We start from the raw sequence: 10,913 nt of genomic DNA, 5'->3' as shown, positions 1-10,913 counted from the left end.
CTGCGTAGTACGCTGTTTTATAAATATTTTTAAAACTTGCAGTCGTCCAAATATTGTTCACAACATTGATACATCCATTATGCGCGGACATGTTTCTTGGGTAAGTTTTTATATTGTGAATGGCTATCGGTTCTAGATTTTTTTTTCTTTTTTCATTTTTTCACTTATTTCATAATAGACGAATAATTGAAAAACTTAATCTATGTCATTTTGGATTTATTCTTTTAGGGATTACCATTATGTCGATTTCTTGACATTCATTAAGAGCGGAAGTAAATGTGGTTTTCTTCCAGGAAGCATAGCAGCATATATTACTAAAGGTTAAATCGAATTAAACAATTATTTTTCGTCAGTCTTTTAAACTTGTTAAATAGAGTGTTAAAATTTGTTAATCATTACATTTCAGAACATTCAACTGCCGAAGACCGATGCTTGATTTTCATGAAAGAAACGATCAATAGTTCAGCAAAGTCGAAATTAACAACGGCCCGAGTAAAATACACTGCTTTTGGAAGGACGTACACATTTTATTTGGAACAACCTTCATGTAAATCAGCAATTAATTCACAATATGTGGAGATGATGTTGATTTGCGAAGGCAAGACAGGTACTCGTTGTGCTTAAGTAGGTCTTGAAAAAAAATGCATTTAAATCCTCTGCTGGTTCTATTTGTCGTATGACTTCTCTGACGTTCTTCTTAAAACTCACTAAAATTGTACAGCAGACACATCTTTACAAAGATATTAATTTTTCAACAGTAATTATAAAAAACAAGATTATTTCTCCATGCGATTTTTTCTGCTCATTCACTTGTTTGCTTTATTTAAGTTGGAAATGGAATCACATGTAAAAGTAGCGCTCACTGTGACATAAATATGGAGGTCTGTAGTAGATATCAAGCCATTAATCAACAAATTTGCATCCGTTCGAATGATTTCTCTTCTCTTCAAACGATGACCAAAAAAGCTTGGGTCCCAATTCCATATGATTCAATTTGTTTATTGAGAATATTTTGAACCTCGGGTTTTAATGACATGTATAAGTATATTTTGATATTCATATGATATGATTATAGCACATTGACTGTAAAATACCGTAAAAAATCATCACCTTCCTTTTGTCTGTTTATATTTCCTTTTTTTTAAAACAACTATCAATCAATACTTTGTTATAACTTGATGGCCCTTAAATTAGTTGAATTATTATCCGTTATAAATATTCGTGTTCTAAAAAAAACCCCAAATGTGCATCAGACTAAGTATTAGTAAATCATTTAAGGGAAATGCTTTCAAAAACATCCAACACGATAATTTCTATCTACTTGCAATAAATAAACAGCAGATTTTAAAACAATGATATTTGAAGTTGGTATTAATTTATTATACATACACCTTGTTACATAACACTTTTTATCAGCAGTTGACAAAAGTTGTTTGCTTTGTTAATTTTGTTTAATTAAAATATAATTTCATACCATATATGTTATCGATAACAATTATCATTCAAAACTTTGGTTAATTTTTATGACGAAATCACAAATATCTGTGATCACCCTAAGGGAATAAATCAGGGCAGTAAATACTACAATGACATTTTATCTAAAAACAAAAGTTAAGAAAAATCATCCAAATCCACAACATACGAGTATATAACACGAATTCATCAAAACCATATTTGTTTAATGTTAATTGTAACGTACTCGTCTTGATTCTAATGTTTTAGCAAAATGCCACATTAATGAACCATGTGATGTACATGCAACATGTAAAGACAACAACAGTGAGTGTAGATATTCTGGATACTCGGGAACTTGTCAGTGTCTACACGACTACAAGGAAATTGATGGACAATGTGTTAAAAGTATGTTTATGATTATAAATTTAGTATGATATCAATCAATGTAAAACATAGTAGTGCTTCAACAGTTACATGTAGCTGTCTATATATATGAATGTACGTGAGACGCTGTTTATGTTTTATCTATATTGACAAAATAAGTCCACATGAATAAATTCTCTCGAAAGGCTGGATATTTCAAAGTCCAGAATTAAATCTCAAATATACTTTTTTTCTTTTTTTAGTTTCTAATCATTGTCTATATTTTAATACATCTCATTTTAGTTGGCTTAACCCTTGGGGAAAATTGTTTAAAAGAAGATCAATGTTCGGGAACAAAATATGCATCCAGATGTCTTCGAAACAAACGTTTGTTCCTGTATGAAAGATTATATCACTAGTGGTTCCAATTGCATTAAAGGTAGGAACTTGTACACAGAGATACATTTAACGAGGCCGAGTACAGAACGAGTACGCACGCTTTCGTGCAGCGTTTCATTTGTATTGTGACGTCCTCTTTTTGCTTTGTTGACGCCATGGCGTGATAGTTTCAAATGCAGATATTCAGCGAAATTTGTTGAAAATAGGTCGTTTGATGCGTAAAATTTATATTTTATTGTGAAATAAATATACATGTATCGAAGTATAAGCTATATTTGGGCTCGGGTCGAAATCGTGAAGAAGGTTCATCAAGCCTAGTCCTCTGTCTCGTTTTCTTAACCCGCCTAGATATAAATTAATTCATTTATTTCAAGACAGTAACCATGTATTTCATATTAATGACCCTTAATATTTGATTTTATATATTCATTTATGACCTACATATGTAAATATGTCTGAATGTTTTAATAATATTATAAAGATCACCATTTCCGTCTTTGTCAAACAAAAAATGGGATATTGGGCATAGAAAAAACATCTTTGATAAGACCCCTGGAACAAACCAGGAGGTGAAAGGGTTTTTTATTTGACCATTTGATGTCTTTTAGCAATAACTTTAATATGTAGAACAGAACAAGAAATCCCTAGGGCAGAAGTTTAAGAAAATGTTAAAAATGTGCAAAACTGATACATTTCAAGCAAAATCCCATAGGGTCCTATGTTAAAAATTAACAAACTTTGAGATGAGCCCTTAAACAAACGGCGTGGTAAATGTTTCATTATTTTATCTTTAAATAATAATTATATCAGTTGAAATTCATGTAAAAAAAATTTCATACAAAAATCTAGGGCAGAAAAAATTAGACCCGGCCTCGTTAAGACATAAATAGAAGTAGTGAGATCAGGGAGGAATTTAAACATGGTACAACTTCCCTCTACGCATTTATCGCTGTTTATCATTTTACAAAATTGTCAACTGCAGCTTAAGTAGATTATCATGTCAATCAACACAAGAACAACCAGTTTGTTTCAGGTTTACATTGTTTTATAAATTATATATTTTGTTAAATATTAAAATGATACATGTATGTTGCCCGTCTGTAAATGCATAGTCCAATGTCTACATGAGTATACGTATAATGTTACAAGCGTGTGTCTTTGTAGAAAGATGATTTAACATTAACGTACATTTGATATACATGCTTTTGCCATATTATATCCACACAATGATGCTGGGAAATCATATTTAGCCAATAGGAAGATAAAGTAACTGAATCGCAATGATCAGTTATATTTAGTCTGTCAGAAATGAGAAACACTTATCTTGTTCTTGTGTTTGAAATCATGACTTGCTTAGGTGGACTTTCCCTGAACGAAACTTGTGAAGTTGATCAGCAATGTTCTGGAACGTAAAAAGCAAACACATGTTCTAGCTATGGAATATCGCAGCCGACCTATAGATGTACCCATGGATATATTGAAAAACAATCCAGGTGTTACAGAAGTAAGCCATTTCAGAACGATCGCAAGTAGGTTAAGGCAACTTTGAGTTTAATGACCGTCAAAATTATGATCAATTTAAAAACTGTTTATTTTTATGAAAACTGCGGAATATCTATACCAAGTGAATGTGTTCACCAAGATGTTATTTTTGGGAGTTGATTTTAATCAACTCTCCTATGCAGTTACTCACACAAACCGAAAGTGAAACAGTGTTTGGACCTCAGCACAAATCATTGCTGCTGACAAGACTTAGTTCTTGAAAATAATTGATAAATTCCATGTAATGTATTCTAAAGCATTCTTTTTCAAGGAAACTTTTTTATAAATTCCTTGAAAATAGTCAGATTTTAAATGGTACGAACAATTTAAATATTTTTTGTAGTCGTTTGTATTCCTACGCCAGAGTTCAATATAGTCTCATTCAACTCGACGCTCGGCTGTCTCCGTAAATCCTTGTCGGAGATTTACGGTGTCAGCCGAGCGTTTGGTCGAACGAGACTAGAGTCTTGGATCTATACAATTTTCGAGAGATATTTCTATTACAGATACATAGTTTGATAAAATTAATTTTATCTTTAAGTATTATTTCACATGATTCATATGAGGGTATCTCGACATTCTTGTCCAAAATTTCCTATCATAAAATGTGCGTAATTCAAATTAGAAAAAACATGTACTTGTCATGCAAAATAACATATTGATTTTAAAAATGAATAAACATCGACAAAATCAACTCCCGTCAGTTCTTCAGTACTTTGTTCTACTTCGGAATCGACTCGATCTTTGAAGCTGCCTTGCCATAGTATCACGTGACAGTTAAAAATATATCACTGTTTTACCTTAACAAAAAATCAAAAAGTGTAACAATACGCCGAAGTTCATTTGTATGTTTGCTACAATAATTCGGCAATTAGTTCACGTTTATTAGTAATAATGCTAGAATCCTATTGTTAATCGCATAAAAAAAATATTGTCAATATTTGTCGGAAACCCTCTCCACTGCCATAATTTCATTGAAAACAGTATGTATTTTTCATTTAAAACAACGAAGCACAGGATTCTAGCAACACTTTTCAAGTAGTTTAGGTCATTTACCGTTGATATTTACCAAAGTCATCTTTCATAATACCCGGGGTAGTGTTACACTTTTGCCTTTTTTTGTACACACTAACAGAGGAAAGGCTGGTCAAGCCACATAAATGTAGATCTGCTTACCTTATAACACTCGCTGATTAAACAAAATATCCATGCCTTTATTATCCTGATGATATCCTAACTGACACTCATCTAAATCTTAGGTATCTGTATTTAATAAGTCTTATTTCGGCATTGTTTACACTGCATTCCGATGATTTGTCTCCCGACATGATCCTCTCTATTAAACATGCTTGTGACGTCATCAATGATAATTATACGTAATACAGAGAAATCGAAGATATATTCAGTTAGAAGAGTTTCTAGTGATATTTTATGCCTGTAGTTTTTATAATTTAAACCAGAGATAAAGTTAAAATCGACATATTTCTGTGTAAAATATGACATCATGCTGCTTATTGTGACATCATATCAATTAGAGGAATTTGATCGCTGAGAGTTGCCTTATCATACCCGCGATACCATTATACTACATCATAATCTTCTAACAAAATAATAATAAATAAAGTTAACGACACGAAAACACACCTATTTAGTGTTCCATATATTCATTAATTTAGTGAATCTTCATTTCCTTGCGTCCTGTGATTGGTCTGAGCAGTGTACTGGATCTCATGGTGCAAACGAGTGTAAAGTTGTAGAGGGACAGAAAATTTGCTACTGCCCAGATGGAAAAGCAATTTTCGGAGGAACTTGCTTCAATGGTAAGGACGGACGAAATGTAAATATACAATGACTTTCTATAAAGCAGCATTAAATTTGTTTATGAGAATATTTTTAAAATATCAAAAACTTAATCGGCAATCAGTTGTTTACTGCAGTTTTGTCAGACAACTTTGATTTGTTTATTGACCCTATGATTAACGATGCCCCCCAAAAATTTATTCCTGATTTATTAGTCCCCTACCGGTTTCACCGGAGGGGACTATAGCTTTCCTCTGCGTCAGTCAGTCTGTCCGTCCGTCCGTCCGTCCTTCCGTCCGTCCGTCTGTCTGTCCCACATCAGTTTTCCACACTTTTATTCTTTATGCGTTTGAGGAATAATATGAAATTTGCTGAACAGCTTCAAAACGTCAAACTTCAGATCAAATTTACACTGGTTGACATATTTTCGAGAAAATTAATTTTTTATATTCCAATTTTTTAATGTTCGGGTTCGTTATCGGGTTCGGTGTGTATTGGATCAACGGGGAAAGTATATAGTCAGTAATGATATCGTGCATTACTTGTACCATTCCTTTTATTGTTTCTAATTAACAAATAAGCTCTGTAAAATAGTGTCAAACATTGTGTTGTAAATTCAATCGACAGTGTTTTTGTATTATTACAATCGGGTTCGTTTTCGGGTTGGTCTCTTTATTTGGGGTACAGAAGAGGGTAAGAAATGATATTCTGCAGTGCATTGTTTTCACAAATTTCTACCAGCAAATACTTAATGGACTTGCCGAAATTACATGAGATAAAATAAAGATTATTTTACCCATTTTTATTTCATTTCCATATCAACGATGTAGTTTGAATTTCCCGTGTGTTTTATTTCTGATTAAAGCATAACATCTCGTTTATAACAGTTTTGAAATAGATGAATGCTTCGAAGCTTTCATAAAATAATACAGACCAGTAGGGGACGTGTATTGCTTATGCAATTCTCTCAGAATGCTTGTTTATTAAGAAGCAGATGAATTTGATTTGTCAGGCGATGTACTGTATGACGTCGAAAAATTTAAATATCTACGTCCATGCTAAAACTTTCACGTTTTCCAAAATTATTTAGTTGGTTTTTTTTTATTTATTTTTTTTTGTTTTTTTTTTCGGAAAACGTCTTCTTCGACAACATCACTTTTTTGAAAATCGAAACCTCTTGCACATACATAATTCATATGTAGACTTCAATATATATCGTTTCTAAGAACAAACGCTCTGCTTACATTAAATTCAACATGAAGACTTATTGTCTAGTGTGCGCGTTCCTCTAATCTGTCTTATAGCATGTTTTTGTCATGTTGTATCGGTCTTTTTTTTTATTTACTTGATATCATAATAAACAGCATACGACCTAGCAAAAGATTGTATTTGCTGACAATGTCGTTGTATCGACAAAAGAACATACGAAATGATGCCTTTAATCGATACTGTTGATAATCTTGTTTTATCAACCTGTTGATCTGTAGCTTGCTTCTTTTAAGGAATTGTTTATAAGTGGAGCAAGCTCTTGTCATTGTATCAACTGAGAGACAAAAACGCTACATGCAGGTGAAGAAGGTATATTACTACATATGTAAGGAAAGTTGACGATGGAAAAAATTATGGTCTTAACGTTTATCAGTCAATTTATTGTTAGGTTATCATTAATGTCTTTTTCGGTAATACTGTCAGAAAAAACCTTTGTGGTCTAAAAACGCCCCAAATATCAAAAAAACTAATGTACGTATACGTTAAATACACAGAGGAAATATAAAACATAATTATATAAAATTTAACATTAAAAATGTGGAGGGGAGGTACATGTAGGTGGTGGATTTTTAAATAAATGGACTAAAGGAAAAGAATCAGTATTTGAAAGTGTTACCCTGCTGCAGCCTGAAAGAAGGTGCATAAATCAGCAAGTTTGTCTTTACAAAGAGAGTCGCTAGAATCCCTGCGTTAATTTCATTTATTAATTTATTAAAGAATGACATCGGCATCATGTGACCAATTATTTCACTCATTACATAGTGATTATACACATTAAAAAGTATGTAACACGTGAGCCGCAAAACAGTGAAATCAATTTTTTCAAAGTACTTAAAGTAAAATAAAAAAATTCTATTTTGCAAAACATGATTTAGTGACTTTGAGAATTACATCGGGAAGCAATACGGTTTTATATATACATGTATACTCTAAGTTATGAATTTGATTTGCTAAATAACAAAAAAATATAAAATAAGCCTAATATGAAATCAACAAGAGGTTGAATATACACTGATTTTATTCTAGTAAATTGATAAAACAAATATATATATATATATATATATATATATATATATATATATATATATATATATATATATATATATATATATATATATATCTTATACTAGTTGGGTTGACTCTTGATGAGCCCTGCTATGTTAACGGACAATGTACAGGTACAGCAGTGTTTGTAAGGCTAATATAAACACCGAACAAGTTTGTCACTGTAATCGTGGATACATAAGATACAATGAGAGTTGTTTTAAAGGTAACTATACATTCGGGTTTTTTTTTCATGTTATAAACAATTTGTTGATTTAAACTCAAGTAACATTGGTCATTACAATAATGATATCGACAATTGAATGAAATAAATGTATCTAATACTAACCCATCGCCTCGCTTGTAAAATAGAATATAAGTTTAAATTATTTTTCGTCTTAACAGAAATAATAATACTGTATGAAGAATGTGATATAGACATACAATGTAACAGGACCAATGTTAGTGGAGTCTGCAAAGAATTAGGTCATAGAAAATTCTGTTTGTGTGAAAACGGATACATGGAGGACAATAGCGATTTAAAATGTCGGAATGGTAACGCATCATTAATGCTAAGAATAGTATCATTACATCATGATTAAATGAAATTTATTATTATCGTGTCGATAAGTCATGCATGTAGTTAAACACAAAAATATAAACTGCGCTTGTAAAGGGAAAAAAGGACTTATTCAATGAATAGAACCGTTGGTCATCATCCAACACAACGAAAAAAAACCAATTTACAGTGCTTCAATAAATACTAATTTCTTTAGTCAAATAAAAAAATCACTATGAAAACTCTCTCTCTCTCTCTCTATCTGTGTGTGTGTGTGTGTGTGTGTGTGTGTGTGTGTGTGTGTGTGTGTGTGTGTGTGTGTGTGTGTGTGTGTGTGTGTGTGTGTGTGTGTTGGAAGGGTTGTTACACGGCTTGACGACTGCAAACCTTGTGCGCCCGGGGAACCGTGTGTCAACCATTTTCTCGCATGGCCTTTGTTTGATAATTTATTGATTACACCGTTCTGCGATAACATCAATCAGCCTTAAACTTAAAATGTAAAAAAAGAAATGGAAGAGCTATTTTTTGTTTTAATAACATTGCTGAAGAAGATGATTTTATTAAGACCTCAAAAAATATACGAAGAAACACTAGGATTACTCATTCCTTGGAACAGTTGAACTGTGGTTTATCTTATGAGAACAAATGACTTAAATTTCACAGGAGATGGAATACACTTTGATTGATTCATTGATTAATCAATTAATACTTTCCATCGAAAAAGTTTAGTACAAGCATCCCAGTTATACCACATGCATTTATGTTGGAACTTGGGATCATTATCATATAATCATTCGACAACATTCGACACAGTTGTAGCTAAGCTATAGTTTCATAGTAAACAACCTACAATTTACTGGACAAGAAATCATTCAGCCGGTGCATCAGTTTGCACACCGCTGTCTTGAGAGTAGGTAGCCCTTTAATTGTTCTTGTATTTCATGTAATCATCGACATTTATTTTGTACATAATCGTATCTGCAACCCAGATGAAATTCATACACTGCTGACTCTGACCTTGCACGGCAATAATTTTTTTTCTGAGGTGAGGTTTATTTGTCTTGATTTTATCGTCATTCCATTTATTTCTCCCAAAGCACTCACATATGCTCATTAGTTCTATGAATTTATGTTAAGTTTCATTTTTATTATTTATTAAGAAACACGTTTTTAATGCTGGGTGTTATAGGTTTATTAGAATACGTAATTTTTTATCTTTACAGGTTGTCTTTTGAGTAGAAATATGCATTATTGCAATAAAGTTTGATTTTTGTGTATATGAGGATTGGAGTATATACTGAAAAGAATATCTTATCTAACACTGATCATGAATTTACTATATAAAAGGTGTTAAGAAGGTGTGGCGTGCATATGTGTAATTTATGTTTGCTTATAACTTTTAATTTATATATGCTGGTTTGGAACTCATGCGAAAAATCAAGCAATCCGGTTATACGAGTATTCGAGAGTATCAGGACATCTAGCCAACCGAGTATCCGGGCATCGTGACTCCTAGACGGGGATCTTACAGTCAATTACAGCGGTGTTTTACTCTGAAAGAAAATTTGTACATTAAATCTAATACAATTAACAAAAATCGAGAGAAAAAAATTCTTTTAGCCGGCATAAAAAATTTTTTTTCAACAATTGCTCAATTCATACATTACTAAATATCATTATTTTGACTTTTTTTTTACGTTGTTAAAGAATGTTCAAAAGTATTCTAAATATTCTTTTTTTTTTAATTATTCTGCCTTTACAGAAAATCCACATGCACTAAAACCCCATCAACCTAAAAAGTATGATAATAAAGATATTTTCGTCGGTATTTCATTCTCAAAACACCAGGTTTGACGTTTTTAAAATTAGTGGCATACTCAATGAAATATCAGATATTGAAATATTTACTTTTACAACAGATAGTGAACAAGTTTAATAAATGGTAATACCATTTTTGTTGATCCTTGTGTAAATGTTGGAGTGTCAAAGATATAATGAGTCAAATAAACTAGACAATTCCTACATCTGTAGAAAGGTATCAGTAAACTGAGTCATTTACGACCACCGTCATTCACATTTTTCAGGATCTTTAGTCGAGCTGAAAAATTAATATTACATTTACCAAGGAAATGTTTTCGTACAAAATTCAAACTTACCGCCAGGTGTATTGATACGTTTTTTGACGTTAGTCTTGCCATGACGAAGGCAAATGTTATATAACGAATTTGGCCAACGTCATAGTAAGACTAACGTCAAAAACGTATCAATCCACCTGACGTTACGTTTGAATCTTTTACTATTAAATGTCATTTAAAAGTTAAAATGACCATTTTTATGTATCAAAAATTCAAATTATAAAGAACAAATTTAATATCCACTAGCTTATTCGATATAAAATGGTTCGGGAAAATTTACGCTCCTTTAGAAACCCCTAATATATAAATCGTAAACTGCCCCAAACCATTTAATATCGTATGTAACA

At 31.9% G+C, this 10,913-nt stretch overlaps 1 pseudogene; it reads left to right on the top strand.

Moving 5' to 3' along the window:
- The first annotated feature begins 255 nt into the window (after positions 1–255).
- Positions 256–9,117, top strand: LOC128159319 (prion-like-(Q/N-rich) domain-bearing protein 25; annotated as a pseudogene).
- Positions 9,118–10,913: the final 1,796 nt, after the last annotated feature.

This window comes from Crassostrea angulata, chromosome 8, assembly GCF_025612915.1.
Source record: "Crassostrea angulata isolate pt1a10 chromosome 8, ASM2561291v2, whole genome shotgun sequence".
Taxonomy (NCBI): domain Eukaryota; kingdom Metazoa; phylum Mollusca; class Bivalvia; order Ostreida; family Ostreidae; genus Magallana; species Magallana angulata.
Note: the sequence above shows the minus strand (reverse complement) of the source record. Positions and strands in the feature narration are given on the sequence as shown.